Consider the following 16,900-nt stretch of genomic DNA (forward strand, 5'->3'; position numbering starts at 1 on the left):
TATGTGGAACGAAATTAATTTCGTTTAGTGCGTGCACGTTGCGGTAATAATAAAAGCTTTTTAAATACTTCGCCACGCTTCCCATGCCATGCTGAATAGTTTGGCTAAATATTAATTTGAAAAAGGAGACTAAATTTGAAAGTATACAATATTATACGTTAATTATATACAGCACAGATAGTTTATCCTAAGCGTATATTATTTAAGTAAGCCACTTACACGTGAAAATTTGTGTATATAAATATTGGATTTTGACATATACATTGCTCGATTGCAAACGATTTAGGTGAATAAAAGTGAATTAATCTTTTGACCAAGTTCAAAATTAACACATACATTTTGAGCGCAATTGTCATGCGAATTACATAACTGTACACAATTGGCTGGTTTCCGACTTTAATAAACTCGATGTTCGTTCGATACACGCGAAGTAACAAAAACAATACTCTTTTGTGACATCGGTTCACTGGTTGTGTATTGTAACCTCCCCTCTATCATGTTCCATTTTCCTTTCAATGGAAAAATTGTATTTTTCAATATGTTTTTTCAAGATTTTCATCGCTGTGCTTTTATTTCTTGATTTCTTGTTATTGTTTTTAGTTTAGTTATTGTTCTGATTTATTAATATAACAATTTTTTATAACTAAAAAAAATACTAGACAGCTGCTAAAAGCGTCTGGGTTGAATACGTTGAAGGGCAGCTTACGTTTAGAAGCCATATCTACTGTTTATAATACTTTTACATAAAATACATTTACAGTCCAAAATATAATAGAAGAGACCGGTTAGATTGTTAGACGACCGTCCGTCTATTAGAATTCTGTGCATTCTTTTGCCTTTGCTTGATTAATTTGGTACCTAATAAAAAATTGTGTAATTTTTTTGACAACAACCCCGTGCGTCAACCGCTTAGCCAGCGATATGAGTAAGAATATAAATGAACGTTGCAAGAAAAATATTTACATAATACTACAGTATCAATTGAACCGTTATCTGTATTAAATGCAAAACAGATAATTTTAGCTTGTCAGATAGTTATTTACGCACAAAAATCATAACCCTTACTTGTCAAATTTGATTTATAACACGCAATTACGTTTATTGAGATGTTTCTAATAATTGCGGCTTTAATTAAATAAAACCTCCATTTATCAAGTGGAAAGTAATTTTACATTCTTGGTGATAGGCTTTATTTATTGGTTCGATATAGAAATTATTATAAATGTATTAAGCGCTCACCACTAAACATTAACATGATTGATTCAATATTACATTGAAGCCTTGGATTACATAAAAGCGTTGATACTTTGTATTATTGCGTAATTTATAAGAAGGGAAATCTATAATATTGCGTCAGTCATGCCTTGACAGTAATGATAAGCTCTTAGATGGATTTTTATCAATGTATCGCGAGGATCTGATATGTTTAGGTAGAACAATTACGAAAGCTTATTAAGTTTTAGTACTTAAAATCAAGTGATTATTATTTATATATCAGAGAAAGAGAATAGATTTGTATTTTAGCGTGTTTGCAAGAAATAAACTCATTATTCATTAGAATATTTAAAAAAAATACCAGGTCAATTAAATAATTGAAAATGATATTCGTTTTATAATGTCAACCATTCCCCTTAATTAAATATATACTATGGCTCAGATGATTTACAAAAAGTTCAATTATTATACCTTAACTACTATGAAGCGAAAGTTTAACAGAAAATTCACAGCAAGAAGTGCAAAGTTAAATCCTATTGAAGTTGCTCCGTAGTTGAGCTTAAGATATCGAGATATTTAGCAACAGCTGAGATTGAAGTATTAACCAACTTGTTATTGCAACGTTGAAAACATTCCTGAGTCTCCCTAAAATATAAGAGCAGTGCGAACATTATCATTATGTTCTCCATGCCAATGGTTTTTGAATTTGTCAATATTGGGAATGGCAATGTACTCACGATATATTGAAGTACACAAACGTGTACATATGTAAATCCACAACAAAATCACAATGGTGTATTTAAAGTTTCAGATTATTTAAAGTTTGTAGAAAAAGCTTAAAGGCTCTATGAGGGAAGTATTGAGGGACATAGCGTATTGTACAACATGGCAGTATTTTTTAATTAATTAATTAATTAGTCAGTTATAGATTCCGATTGTCTTAATCCTTTCTTATATCATTTTATAGTAGCTTCTTTCCATTCGTTCCGTTAATGTAACTGTTTTAGTTCAGCTTTTAATATTAATAATCCATAAAATTAGATTCTACTGTTAATACATCGTATATTGTATGTTTTAAATTAATGATTATTATATAGCATAATACAACAAACTTTTAAAACAGAAGTCACTGAGACCATATGTGTGTTGTGAGCTTCTGTTACACTGTTCCGTTCAAAAAAATGTTTACAGTTCTATATTGTAGGAATAGAAACAACCATAAAGAATAAGGGATAACTAGGTTTAGATGAATACATAACCACTTATGAATGACTAGATTTACAGCGAAGTTTGCCTCATATAACTCAACAAAAGCCCATTTCTCATACCTTAAGTGCATCACAGATACAGGACTAGTTGACGACGTTGACTTTGTTTATGGTATACAGGAATCGCTAAAATGTTTAATAGTTTTCAATTACCGATTTCAAGTGTATTTTTAATTTACATATCGGTAGTTTTACTTTAAATTAAAAATTACCGTTCTGGTTTTTAGGTACAACATAAAAATTTATTTTAGTACCTTAAAAACAAAAAAGGCCTTATAAGTTATTTGCTGTAAAATGTATCAAGGCTTTAAAAATAATCAAGAGTAAATGCAGAACAATAAAAAACGCTAGGAGCGTAATCAACTTTGATAGAATGTCAATTGTTGAGAATAAAGTTTATTATAATTACATAGATAATATACGCCCACTACGTACGTAAAAAAATCAGAACGTGATAACGGAACAGACAAACTCGCTTTCGCGTATAATATTAGGATGGCCCACACAGTTAGGCTCAATTTTAAACAATTACTCCTGAACGAAAGGTAAATGTTTGTTCGCTTGTGCCCACACGCAGGCTTGACAGGTACTTATTACGTGCACTCGCTTGTTTTAAAATTCACGATTCCAATGTTTTGTCTTTGTTTGCACATCGCTTTTGTCTTAACTATGTAGGTGATGTTTCATATCTTCACATATTGTACATAGGTTATAGGTTCACGTTTTTGATAATGGTTTGAATGCAGTTTGAAAAAATTTGTGTTTGGAAACATAATTTTTTACGAAAATATTAATAAAATTAGTTTCATTACATGTCTGTATAAATGTAACAGCAACGAACATACAAAATTTATTTTTCTGTACGAGATTAAAAAGGCTGTATCTGTCTTTAATTATGAATTAATATTACATTTATGTAAAGTTCATTACATGAGAATATCGCCTTTTAAATATCGTTAATGTTTGTCATTCTTTTGGGTCTCATGCTTAAGAATCCGAATTCGGTTGCCGAATTTTACATTTTGCTACTTCTACCTATTACATTCGCTACTTATAGTTCTTAAATTCGAAAACTAATAAAATGTATATTCAAAGTAAATCAAAAAGTTTAAAATGTCTTCCTAAGTCGTATCATTTACTAGCAATAGTAACTCTCAATCATTGAAACTTCTAAAATGACAAATTGGACACCCATTTTTTTTTGTTTCGAACTCTGCAGCTCTAGGGAAAATGAATATTACGATGCAGAAGTACTCCTTAAGGATAACAAACAGATTCAATTGATAAACTAAGATACGTGTTATTTGATAGGTTAGGTTTTTAATGAAACAAATACAAATATAACTTACTTTAATGATAATTATAAATATATTTGTAATAAAATAATAACAGATTTTAATGAAATCCACTTTGTTCACTGTGTTAAATATGGTAAATTATGTAGGTTTATTTTTATTTGGGTTCGATTTACCAAAAAAAAAAGTAGTAGATGATACGAAATCTTTTGACTCGTTAATGGAGTTGATAATCAAGTTTTGTAGTTGCAGTATTTGAATAAATTCTCCAATTTTACCAAAAGCATTGTTAAGTGCCTATCTGAATTCAATTAGTAGTTAATTAGTAAAAAAGTAATTTAGTAGTCATTTTTTGCTTAAGAATAAGCAAAAATTTAGTAATATATAATATTATTATTTTTTGATAACCTAAGTATCATATATTTAAGACAATATAGCTTGTAATATATATTGTTCGCGCCAAATCGGTGTCAATCAAATAAACAGTTGTCGATTTGACTTTGACAAACGAACCGGAGATGGTAGATGATGTAACCCGGCGTAATGGCGCAAGGGAGTTAAATTTTAACCACTGTCGCGTGTGGACTAAATATCTGCATACCGTATAGCATTTACTTTTTTTTTATTCATCATTGAAGGATCCAGTGTTTGGAGTGAGATACGCCACCTTTGATGGTAAGTGCTAGTTTTAGTTTTATCGATTATTGGATTCCTTTTTTTATTATACTGACACGTGACAGCCAAACCAGCGCATATTATTTCACCGAGGGAAGGGAGCATCTTGGATATAGCTTCCCGATATCCAGGCTCATACAGCTTTTTGGTCCTTCTCGAGCCGTATAGGTATCATATCTCTTAGTTAACTTTAACGTATTTTAGGTTCGTTAAGTTAAATTGCCAGTGGGTATTTTCTTACCTGCATAACGATAAATTTAATATAGATTTTTTAAATATTATATGTATTTATAAATATATTATCCGTATTCCGTATTTACGTATTTAATAATAGATTGTGCCTGATTTGGTGAGATTGATCATGCGTAATTAATATCCACCTACATCACTTTTTTCTAAAAATTGTTTCACAGTTAACGTTAGTAATAAATCTGTTTATGGTTGAATATAATAGTATCATTGATATTTCATTTTATTTTAATATTTTTATAAAGTTAATTTTGGAATAATTAATAATTATTTGTAGATAACATGGATTGGAACAAGAACAAAGGCTGATGAATGTTCACCAAACGAGTTGGCACATGTTCCAAGTTCCATATTATCCAGTGTTTGGAGTGAGAAACGCCACCGTTGATGCTATGTGCTAGTCTTATGGATTCCTTTTTTTATTATACTGACACGCGACAGCCGAACCAGCGCATATTATTTCACCGAGGGTAGGGAGCATCCTGGATATAGCTTCCGGATACGCAGGCCCATACTTATACTATTTCGCATTATGTATAATATGGTGAATTTAAAAATAAATTAATGAATTAAAAATGGTTTACCTGCTATTCATACTCGAGCTGTACGGCTATAACAATGGTATTATTTCTTAAACCCATTCCTTTTAATTCAAAAAAGTCTAATAAGGTGTAACGTGTATACTGTATCGTGTCTTTATAAAACGACTCGTGCTTTAAAAGGAACTTACAAGATTAACATTCTTTCGTCAACCCTCTGTTACACAACAGCGCCTTGCACGCGCAGTAATACAAATAAATTTTGACCTGCACTCTTACCTGAACCAAAATCTAGAATCGTACAAATATATCAATCTTCCCGTATCCTTTTAGCTAAAAAACACTTCTACTTCTCTGAAATTGTATTCACGCTGTGATGATGAATGACGTAGTTTAGACATAGGAATCCAATAACTGAATTATAACTGAAATATATAATTATATATTATATTATTATGTATGTTTTTATATAATTATTATTTTATCTAGTTTAAGTTGCCAATTGGTCGCAAAAATTAAATAAATGATGTTGCAAAAAAACCTCTTTTTCAATTATATCTGGTTAACTGATGTCAAATATGTCAAAATATATATAAGGTTGGCGATTTGAGAGACATTCTTCAAAAATTCTTTAGAGATTGATAGCAATAATATTACTATAAATATTTAAAACATTTCATAAAAAGATGATTTAACCTACAACTACAACAGGTGGTATTGCATTGCATCTTTAAAATCATCAACCAACTGTTTGTAACATACACTGTGATGAACATAGTTCCCCACAAGAAAATCCAGGGGTGATACTTTAGAAACCCGATATCCATTTGTGATTTATTAAAATCTAAAACATCTCGGTGTTATAAATCGTACTTGGGGGAGATAAAGAATCGGCTTACGCTTAATAAATCTTCGTCTGCACTAAAATACTTATAGAGAGCGAATTCGCATGTCCTCAAAGAGAGCATTGGGCAAACCAAAATGTGTAATTTTTTGTTCACATTTCAGCACTTTGAACCAATTTATATTACCTCGAATTTACTAGATAGTTGTAGTTTGTTTGAAATTTGATTCAAGGCAAATAATTTTCTTTGATTTTTTTAATATCGTAGGTTCCTCATGTAACACGAGATAGCGCCCCATAGATAAAGGGTGCATAATAGTCTTGGTGCACAATATAGACCATTGTCCCCATTTTGTAACCATTTTAGAATACGCATTATTTCGATTAGAAATCGTTAATGTAGACACGTTCGTTCTAGATTATGTTATATTATTGCAAATATACTAATAAAATTCATAGTTATTAGTATACTTAACAGTCTAAACATATTTTAACCTTAAAATATAACAAGTAAAAAATAATATTAAAATAAGTCCCTTTAGGCAAGGTTCCGAAGATACTGGCAGCGTTCCCCTTTGAATGGCTTGACTAATTCTTTGTCTGAGGTAGATGCCAGCTCTTCGGTCTCATTTTATAGAGGAGATTAAAAGGCTTTATAGAGCTAGGACTCCACGGCCCAAGGGTTTCGTCACCGTATGGGACTAGATCACAGACGGCTATATATATAGGCTCCATAGCCTAGACCCTTTTTAGAACAATGTCTAATGATCACATTCATATTATATGTATAAAACTAAATTTGCAAGCTAATAGGGTAATGACAGGACGGTCTTTCCAAGGAATCATATAGAGTCCTACCTCGAAGGTCATCCTGAGAAAGCAATAGTGAATGGAGATTAAATTAGATTTTGATTGTTATCATAAATCAGTGATTTTTTTATCTCATAATATTAGCTTGATTTCTATTTATAAGTTTCTCCGTCTGTTATACAGTAAACAGGTTAAGCATTCGCTTCCAATTTTTTTAGGCAAATAACTTTATACATGAAAAAATAAAATTGTTTTCATAGAACTTTTTTTTTAATGCGCGGATTTCATAAGCGTAACGAAACTTAAGACATCGTAGGTAAATACATATATATGGTTTTGAAACAACCAAAATGAATAGATATTTTAATATAATATACTTCTATACCCTCAATGATCATGTAACGTGAAACTCGGACGTGTTGAACTACTTACTAGATAAAATCGCTTTAATATGCTACTTGCAGTACTAAGTCAAAGTACTATGCACCAGTATCACTAATTAACATGCATAGCATGAGACAGGAATTCTTGGAATTCGATGTGATAAATAAGGACGTAACTTAATTACATTCCCGAGAAATTCTGATACGCCAATTTTCCAAGGAGTTGTCAATTATTTATTAAAGTGTTATGCTCTGTGTCTCTGTTTAAGTGACAGTGTATTGGTAGTTCACTCAGTATTATTTTTATTCTAGCTTCCGAATTTGAAAAAATAAATAAGGAAAACACATGTTTTAAATTTTGTGCAGTAGTAATTATTTGTCTAAAAGGCTCAAATCGGCTTAGTAATTGCCCGATAGTTTATCCTTCAGTTTGAATTTAAATTGAGCGTTGTTGGTTAAGCGGTGAAAGGATTTTTTAACATACATTACACATACTGGTATATTAGTATATAATATTTCTTATAAAAAAACTGGACAGTCATTTCGCCGTAATGCCACCTGATGTTAAGTGAGACGCGGCCTATTGGAGGGCATGCCTTAACCGGAGATGCCTATTTAGCCGCCGCTTGAATGGACCTATATCCTCTTTATTCCGTGTTTATGTACCTTCCCCGTCACCTATTCATAACAAAGAAAATACCTAAAACGTAATTAAAAGCATCCGCCGTAAAATGCATAATTTTGAGCAATTGAACATTCGGCTATTAACTCCTTGTTATTCAAATGTAAACGAGCCCTTCTAAAGGAAGGCCGACAATTAGACCACGTTCCGCTCTGTGTGTCCGTAATTTCATACTAATTATAATTGATAATTCACCACATTTTTTGCATTTTTATTAGCTTATGTAGAAACGGACATGCTCTCACATAATTAAGCCCGTATCTCGCAAACCCGCACCTACTTTGCATATTTTGTTTGCACAAACATTCACTGTTTGACTGTTGGAATCAAGGACCTCCGTTTCCAACTTTAAGGGACGGTACCGGCCATTTGACACGTGTTTTTGCTGTTTGGTTGTGGGTTTCATTAAATTCATATTCGAGGCACGACATAACGTGTAATAATTAGCTTCATATTTTTGTAATAACTATAATTAGATACTTTGGTTCACGGTTGCTGGTTTTGAATAAAGAATATGGCGTCGGTTAGACGTGACAAAGTAAGGAAATATATTCATCATAGAAAAATGTTTCACAAGTATAACACAACGGATTAACTTATTATATTTTATGGGGTTATATATTAATATAGCTCCTGACAATTTTTTAAGAATACATCTGAGACATATGGCAAGATTCAGAAACAAGATTTAGCGCTAAGACTGATCCCTGTATTTCAAAACTGTATTGGATTTAATTCGGGAGTTATAGTGCTGTCGTCAGGATTCCATAAAGTGTAATACAGTTCTGGCTACAAAACATTACCGTAGACTTTAATAGTATTAAAATAAATTGTATCTTAAAAAATGTAGTTTAATAAGGAGGTAGTGGGAAGCTTCTTGTGTGGAAACGAGAGCCGCCCCGTCTCACCTCCCTTGGACAAGCACAAAAGCTGGCGCGGCCACGGAGCTGGCAGTAAATAATAAACGGCTCAAATATACGAGTCTTGGCTCAAACTTTGATTTTGTTCTCTTGGGGGTTAATGGCCATATGGTTCAAATGCACAGGAGCTAATTAAATATTTAAATTGGTGCTTTATTGCTGCCAACGTTAAAGGTACACTGTCACATGGGCCGATCTTTTTAAATTTGTGTTATTTTATATTCATAATTTTTTAATGATTATTATTACAATATAGCTTAAATTCTATTTCTATAAACGCGGAAATACAACAAACCGGAACACATTTATTTAACAAGATATCGTGTATAACAGGAAAAACTAAAGAAAATGTTATTTTTGTCTCATTGTTGAGCATCGACAAAGGACCATAGATTTCCCGAAGAAGTGGGAAATATGTTAGTGGATTTAGTGTTCTCTTAAAAATTATATTGTACAATGTCTATCCTTTGATGGGCATGAAAGGAGTCTTTGTTCGAAAGGATTTACGTGCGATTTACCTTTCGGAGATCATAAGGGTCGTTTTTTCCTTATACCAATTTTATTGCAAACGATAAAGGTATGGTACTTTTAATCGTTTTGTATGGAAATTGAAGAAATCCATATTATTTATTTATGACAGAACAGGTCATTGGAATTGGCTTTGTAAAGAAGCCTTTCTTATGAAATAAATCTAATTTAGTAGAAAACTCGGCTATTTTAATCAAACAACAATAGGTAAAATGTAAATAAACAAAATAAATTGTATCCTTGTATTAAAATCATTATAAATACAAAACTTGTATACTAATGGTTTTTAGGTCGGAACCTCAGATTTCTGGGTCTGTGACGTGATCGTTTCTCATAGGTAAGTAGGTTGTCTTCTGTGCCTGACACAGCATGCCTTAGACCAAGTCGGTGTGACTTGTTCTAAGGCATGCTGATTTTCTCACGATGCTATCTTTCACAGTACGCGCGAGTTTAAAATGCGGACACATTCAGAAAGTCCATTGGTGTACAGGGTTTGAACCTACGACCCCGAGGATTAGAGTCGCATGCTTAAAAGGCCAATGATGTTCATAACCTATTAAATGTATATATAATATTTTTATTCTGAATAAAAAAATACATACCAAAGCATAAGTCACAAATTAATGATTTTATCGCAAACAGGCAGGAGGCTCATCTGATGTTAAGCGATACCAGTGCCCATTGAAACACATTGGCAGAAGGCTCCCAGTGCGTTGCCAGCCTTTTAAGAATTGGTACACTTTTCTCTTGAAGGACCCTAAGTCAAATTGGTTCGGACTATTTCCGAGACTATTTTAGGGGGCTGCTGGTTTCGCATGGTTGTGGTGGTTATACGGATGGTATTGTGTATTCTTCCTTGACGTGATAAAACTCAGCTGCAGGTCAGTCCGAAAAACTCCTCTCAACACAATTTTAAAAAGTCTCCTCTTACCCTCCAAGCTATCTCGTATCACTTGACACAAAAACATTGGGTTTATGAATAAGACAGTAATATTTTTTATGCATAAAATAAGTTGTACTAAATTAATTTACCGCAATATACTTTGGCTGTGTTTATATAAGTACTAAATCTGATTAAGCTATCTACAATGCACTAGCAAATATGTTAATGCTACGATTTATGCAGCAATAACATTATTAGTAAAATATAATTAATATCAGAGGCTTGTGAAAATATTCTTAATAATTAATATCATGGTATTACAGGATTAAAACGTGTTCATGACCCATTTATTTAAAACCATAAAATATATAAGTATATCTCGCTCCTTCACCCATACGGATACTGAGATTTTTTTATAAATTTAATACATACAAACGGCTTTTACGAAATTACTTTTGTAAAATGAACACGCGTTAATTAATCACAATCTTTCCATTACAAATAAAATGACACATACACAGTTACACTCATAATACTGTTTTAATCTATTCTAAGGCAATTATGATTATTGTTTCGTACCATAAAATTTAATTTAATTTTGCGATACATGAGTGTGTTAGTGCCATATCTACATTGTAAGCATCTAAAACATCAAATTCAAATAAAGAACAAACCATAGAATCTAGAACAATGAATAATCATCCTCTTAATTACCACAGACTATCTTTATTCAAATCGTTATTGTAACATAAAATTACAGTTCACATTTCCCCCGGGGTAAGACCATTAACGCCAACTGTTCACATCACAGTAATATATTGTGCAGTATGGAATATTATGATTAATAAGATTTGTTGCCTTGTGGTGCTTTTACTGATTTAGGTTCTCAAGTGCTATTTGGAATACATACATGACGTTCGTTGGGTAACCTAATGATGAATAAAACATTGTATGACGACGAGAAACACATTGTTTAAGAAACAAACAGATTGTATTAGAAAAAGAAAAACAATTATATATATTATTAGTTAATTATGTAGATTATTAGTTAGGAAAGGAAGCCAGAAATTTTATTTATAAAATTTGATTTGATTTAAATGTGGAAAAAAGGGTATCTATAACATTTAACATGTACATTTCAACTACAACTTGAATGTAATGTACAATGTAAATGTTTTATGAGATATAAATGCAGGAATAGCATTATTATCAATTAGTTATACTAATTAATAAAGCTCATTATAAAAAGCAAACTAAAATCACGAACATTCATAAGAATCTATTAAGGGAGTCATTTATAACATTTTTAATTAAAACGTGCTACAAAGACGTCCATTTTTTACTGTACTTCATTAACGACATGCAAATATTCACTTAGAAACTAAATCAACTGACCTCCAGAATAATCAATTATTGCAAAGTTGAACAAGTCTTTGCAATTTAAAATGGCTATTCTAATTGCCTGTTATGTGTGTTTTGAGTGGCGCGCCATCTAGTAGATAACATTATATATATTTTATTTCACACTCATTGCTTTTATACGTTATTTTATACTATATATATAATTACAAGATATTTATTGCGACGTGTTTATTATATTCTGAATATTTAGGTATAATGTTCGAATGCCGAAGGCTAAAATATAATAATAATTGATGATTCAATTTTGTGTTATATCGACTCATAAAATTAAAAATATGTTTAATCTACGTTTTTATGCATAAAAAATATTAAAATTTGCAAAAGAACTGTTTCCGCCCGGGATCGAACCGGGGACCTTGTGCGTGTGAAGCACACGTGATAACCGCTACACTACGGAAACTTGATAATCTTGAATGAAATAAGGCTACAATAGATAAAAATCATAAATGTAAAATTTTTGTACAATAGTGAAAATTACATGTAACTATGTTTTTATATTATGATCGCAGCGATATTCTTTACTAGTAATGTGCTTAAGTTCCAAACCTAATAATTATCAGACTTTGTTACCCACCTTTAGTATATAGAAAAGTAAAGATATATATAATTTCTTAGGTGCGGGAAAGTCTCCTACAACGTTTTCGACTTATTTTTCAGCCAGCACAGCAGACAGTACCCAATTCTCTCTAGTAACCCTTTCTAACTCTTTGGTACTTCAGTATGGCCTTGTTTTATTATGCCCTGTCTGCGGGTATCTTGCCATTGATTAATACCAAGAATACGTTTTTATGTAATATGGAAAAACATTTAAAACACAGAAAAAAAGCTATTATAAATTACTTATTTATTATAAGTTATGTAATATTTTAATGATAATAGATGATTAGTATATTACCAGATTCAAAGTCGTGGCAAAATCTCAAGTTCTTCGTAAAAGTGCCAAAAATAGTAGCTCTTTAGAAAAATGTGAATGGATTGTACGAGGATTATTCAAAAGGTGTTATAATGCTGTCTCAGCGCGTGAGATGACGTCCGTATCTCGGCCTAGATCTAAGATTACTATATCACACCTGTAGGCCATATGACGTTACGTTAGACTTGTATAAGGTACCTGCTTTTAGCTTGTGTCGTCAGGTGGAAGAAAATTATATATTATTTCTCCAAACCTCCTTACTGTTTTGTTTTATGTTAGTACAAAACATTAGAGTTATTTGTGTGTCTGATCTGTTTTAATTACCGGTTCCTTTGCCGTGTGACAACTATCCACATAGATATAAGCCTATTGGACAGCCTAGTTTCAAATGCAATGCCGAATTCAGGCTAAAGAAGCTCACACTCGAGCCATTAGGCCAACACTTCTCTCACCTTCTGTATTAATTGATAATTTTGGTTTTATTAAAAAATTACGATTATTAAGAGTAGAACGGGTATTCCTTGTCAAAGAAGCAGTTCGACTTGTAACAATCGCTTGATGATGAAGTTGTTTGATCGAACTCGCAACCAGCAAATAATATTCAACAATGCATTCGCCTGCAGTGCAATAATTTTCTTCTATTTCACTTCACAACGACCGAAGTAAGCACACGATATGCTAATGAGCACTGCATTGATAATTTCATAAATTTACTGACGCATAAATTACAATAAAACTTATTTTATATTTTCCATAAACGCAAGTCGTAGCAAAATCTGTCTTACGATTGTATTTTAAGTCTCAATTGGAGAGATAATGTTTTGTTACATTTTCACTGCAACAGAACAACGTAAAAAGCTGTTTTGGGGTTTATATTTTATAAGAAATAAATTTTCAAGTGCGTTGCGGCCTTTTAAGAATTGGTATGCTCTTTTCTTGACCCTAAGTCGAATTGGTTAATAATTGGTAATTTAATATATAATATCGTAACAAAGCGAAATATAAACGCTTTATATGTAGTATTAAAAAGTCTACATTCTGCATTACTAGTAACAATCTGAAATAAAGAATTTGTAGATAGTTTACAAGATTTATCGTATTTTATATGAAACGACTCAAAACAAGTAGGCTGTAACAGCTGCTAGTAACGACATCACGCGAGAAGGCAATATATCGATGCCGAAGACGCCATTTGCCGCTACAACTTGTTAATAACATAATAATACGTAAATTATTGTGATCGGGCTTATATGAACTAGGGCTAATGTTCACCTCTCGAAGATAAGTAACCTTTACCATGACAGAGTATGTCAAATTACGTCGGCGAAAAATATGTTTTTAGACATTAAAAAAAATAGGAGGTATGTTTAGTGTACCGTGCTCACAGTACCGACGATTTCCTGCCTTCTCGTAACTGCGTTGTTGGCCTTTTAATAATTTGTATGCATTTCATCATGGGCTCAGTATGGTGGATCGCGCGAAATGTAGTTAGAGTTTTTGTCAGCTTTTTGAACCTGAATCGCAGATTCTGGAAGCGCATTAAAAGCCCCTACATGTATAATAAAATAATAGAAAAAGGCTAAGATATATAAAAGCTATTTTTCGGTATTAAGTTATAACTACAAAATCAAGATTCATCCTCAGACATGTGTTGAATTATTAATAAACAAATATTTTTTGGTGACTTAAGATGGGATCCTGAAGAGAACAAATTTTATACGCTCACTTCACGCAACTTTTATCTTCTTTCTTATTAGCGTATTACTATAGATGTATTTGCATTAAACAACTTCTTTATGTATGTTTTAAACTGTATGCATAATAGTATTGTATTTTGTTAACATAGCTTTTACACATTAAGAAAAACACTGAAAAATACATAAACGTGAGTCATTTTTGCAAAAACCCGTCTACTTTTAGTCGATATCAACTTCGGGCAATAAATACAGATAACACAACTTTCTTTGCAGCTGTGATACTTTTGACATTTAACGCCCTTTGTCTTCAGTCACCGTGACCACGCACGCTGAAAATCACGTTTTTAATACATGATTATACATAGCTTCAATCCGTTCAATAAGTGTTTTTCTTAATGTATGCATAATGTTTTAGAGTAGATTGATAAAATGTAATATCATTTTTACTTCGCAATTGACACTTTGGATGTACGATTGATACACGAGTGTGTTCATTACGCTGAAATTCTTGGTTAAATTATGCTGAAATAGCAGTATTATTGTTTATGATAGCTAGCACTAGTTTGTGTTCCATCGCGAATATTCGTGATTTGCGGCTCGCTAACTGTCAAAACAATGTAACCACAAACATGCCATTTTCTGGCGTGTTGCATACATTCTACAAGCAATCCAATTATTTTTCATGTTTATAAAATAGCGGTATTATAGTGATAAAATGACGTGAAATTATGGCTAACATTAAAACAGTTATTTTGTATTCGTGTTATGCCCAGTATACTAAAACGGTTTTATTATTAAAAACTGAATCGAGCACTAAGCGGTGTTAGTCAAGAGGTTAGGCGATCCTGAATCTTGTTTCTATGGCTAAAGTTCATAATCCTAAGAAAAAAAGCACGCTTTAATATTACATAAATATTATTCAATCTTTGATTTTGGTTTGGATTTCATATGTTTTACGAAAAACAATTCCCAGCAAGGTAAATTGAAGTCGATACAAAACAGAAGACGAATATCCGTGTTTAACCTTAATGGAAGTTTCGAGTGACTTTAACCCTTAATTTAACTTGTACTTTAAACTAATGGCGTCGGTTTCGCTAATTGCGCGTTAGAATAATTATATTGTGTCACGCGTACACGCATATTGAATGGATTTTACGCGGCTCACGTGCTGGGCAGGGTTGCCAAAACTCTGCACATGTCCATTAAAGTACCTGAAGCACAGCTAAACTGGTCAATATTGCATAAATTTAGTACCTGGTTAGGTCATTATTGAAAATTACTTTTCGAAAGCTTCATTTACAATGACAGTTGCCTCAATGATAGGTTTATAGGTAAACATGATCGTAATATATACTTATTATTAAATGAAAAAGCGAAAATGATAACGCACTATGCTCTAATACAATAAATACAAATGAACGATTGTCAAATATTATTGGATAATGACTAAATGACACTAAATGACAAAAAACTGAATGTAAATTTAGTTGTATTGCAACCGGTTAGATCGATTCATCTATTTTGTCTTTAGATTTTACTAATTGAAATTTATATTATGTACCTGAGTGACAACTAAGACTCACAAACCTCACAAATGGGACTTTCAATGGAAAGATCAGTGTTACAAATCGCACAAACAGAGAAGGAAAAGCAAAACTAGTCATAATAAATATAAAATGAAATCTTTTTCAAACTAATAAATTAACTTAATTAATTCAATTAATTATATAAAATATTCTATGACATACTTTTTATAGATAGCTAATAATGTAAAATTAAACAAAAACGAATTTATTATCGTTTAATTAGCAACCCTAGGAAAAGCCCTAATTGGATCCTCCAAATACTAATGTTACTCTAATTTGTAGCAGTTTTGGGTTTTATCCTGTCTAATAATTTGTTCTTTATTATTATTTGCGTTAAGTTCAAATTTATCTACAGTAAACTAAATTTAAATCTATTTACAAATATTAATACAATATGTTTTCCTATAAGCCAATAAAAATCAAAGTGGAAATAACAGGCATTGTTAAACTTGTAATCAATTCATGAGACAATAAAGTTCATCAATTCGATACTGAAATTCACAATCTTAAAATTTCCAATTCAGAAACAGTAGCCTCCATTCGAGTGGAAAAATAATGAAATCGTTGTACCAATTGCATTAATTTTTCTGCATAAAAATCAGCCAATTATTCAAATATACGAGTGCTGTGAACCGGATTGTATCAATGAATATTAATTGTTTTATAAAAATATCCTTCGCGACTGACGTCTCTTGAAATCTTTTAATTTTTGAATTCATTTCTAGTTCAATAAACTTGAATTAAAACGAGGATTGAATGAGTTGTCTGAGTCTTTCAATTAGTTGAACATACAAATTATTTAAAATGTATTTTCCGGCTAACTGGTTAGCTGGTTGCGTAAGGGTTTGAATTGAAACGTTAAGGCATATTTAAAGTTGCGTGCGGTATATATACGTATAACAGTCAGTTTTTGTTTGACATTTTTCAAGCTTTAGCTATAAAGGATGTTATTCAGAATTATGATCAAGTAATAGCTAGCGGCATATCCCGA

General features: G+C 31.7%; 1 non-coding gene across 1 annotated transcript; it reads right to left on the reverse strand.

Moving 5' to 3' along the window:
- Window positions 1-12,040: 12,040 nt before the first annotated feature.
- Trnav-cac lies at window positions 12,041-12,113 on the reverse strand. The gene has a single exon. It is a non-coding gene; the product is annotated as a tRNA-Val (tRNA).
- Between the last annotated feature and the right edge of the window lie 4,787 nt (window positions 12,114-16,900).

Source organism: Pieris brassicae, chromosome 1, assembly GCF_905147105.1.
Source record: "Pieris brassicae chromosome 1, ilPieBrab1.1, whole genome shotgun sequence".
Lineage (NCBI taxonomy): Eukaryota > Metazoa > Arthropoda > Insecta > Lepidoptera > Pieridae > Pieris > Pieris brassicae.